Here is a 776-nt window from a genome sequence, read left to right on the forward strand (position 1 = left end):
AATAACCTATAGAGTCACTCTTCCTCCAGGTTTCTACTCACTCTCTAAGAAATCACAGCCTACTTCTGTTTCCCACTAAAGGTTTTATTTATTTTTTTTTTATTTCTTAAAGTCTTTATTGAATTTGTTGCAATAGTGCTTTTGTTTTATGTTTTTTTTTTATTTTTTTTTAATTTTATTTTATTTTTAAACTTTATATAACTGTTGTTTCCCACTAAAGGTTTTAAAAAATGAAAGATGTGGCTGAGTCTTTGTTGCAAATGGATATCTACCATTAAAAGTGAACTCTACCAGCCTTTTATATGTCTGGAGTATCTTGGATCAGTGAATGATAAAACTAGATGGTTCAATGCAAGGAAATAGAGGAAAACAACAGAATGGGAAATACTAGAGATACATTCAAGAAATTTAGAGATACCCAGGGAACATTTCATGCAAAGGTGGGCTCAATAAAGGACAGAAATGTTAGGGACCTAACAGAAGCAGATGACTTCCCTGGTGGCTCAGATGGTAAAGCATCTGCCTACAAAGCGGGAGACCCAGGTTCAATCCCTGGGTTGGGAAGATCCTCTGGAGAAGGAAATGGAAACCCACTCCAGTACTCTTGCCTGGAAAATCCTATGGACAGAGAGCGTGGTAGGCTACAGTCCATGGGGTCACAAAGAGTCAGACATGACTAAGTGACCTCACTTCACTTAACAGAAGCAGAAGATATTAAGAAGAGGTGGCAAGAATACACAGAACTGTATAAAAAAGATCTTCACGACCCAGATAAT

General features: G+C 37.0%; 1 non-coding gene across 1 annotated transcript; it reads left to right on the plus strand.

Moving 5' to 3' along the window:
• Positions 1–492: 492 nt before the first annotated feature.
• TRNAC-ACA lies at positions 493–564 on the plus strand. The gene has a single exon. It is a non-coding gene; the product is annotated as a tRNA-Cys (tRNA).
• Positions 565–776: the final 212 nt, after the last annotated feature.

The sequence above is a fragment of the Bubalus bubalis genome, chromosome 7 (assembly GCF_019923935.1).
Source record: "Bubalus bubalis isolate 160015118507 breed Murrah chromosome 7, NDDB_SH_1, whole genome shotgun sequence".
Taxonomy (NCBI): domain Eukaryota; kingdom Metazoa; phylum Chordata; class Mammalia; order Artiodactyla; family Bovidae; genus Bubalus; species Bubalus bubalis.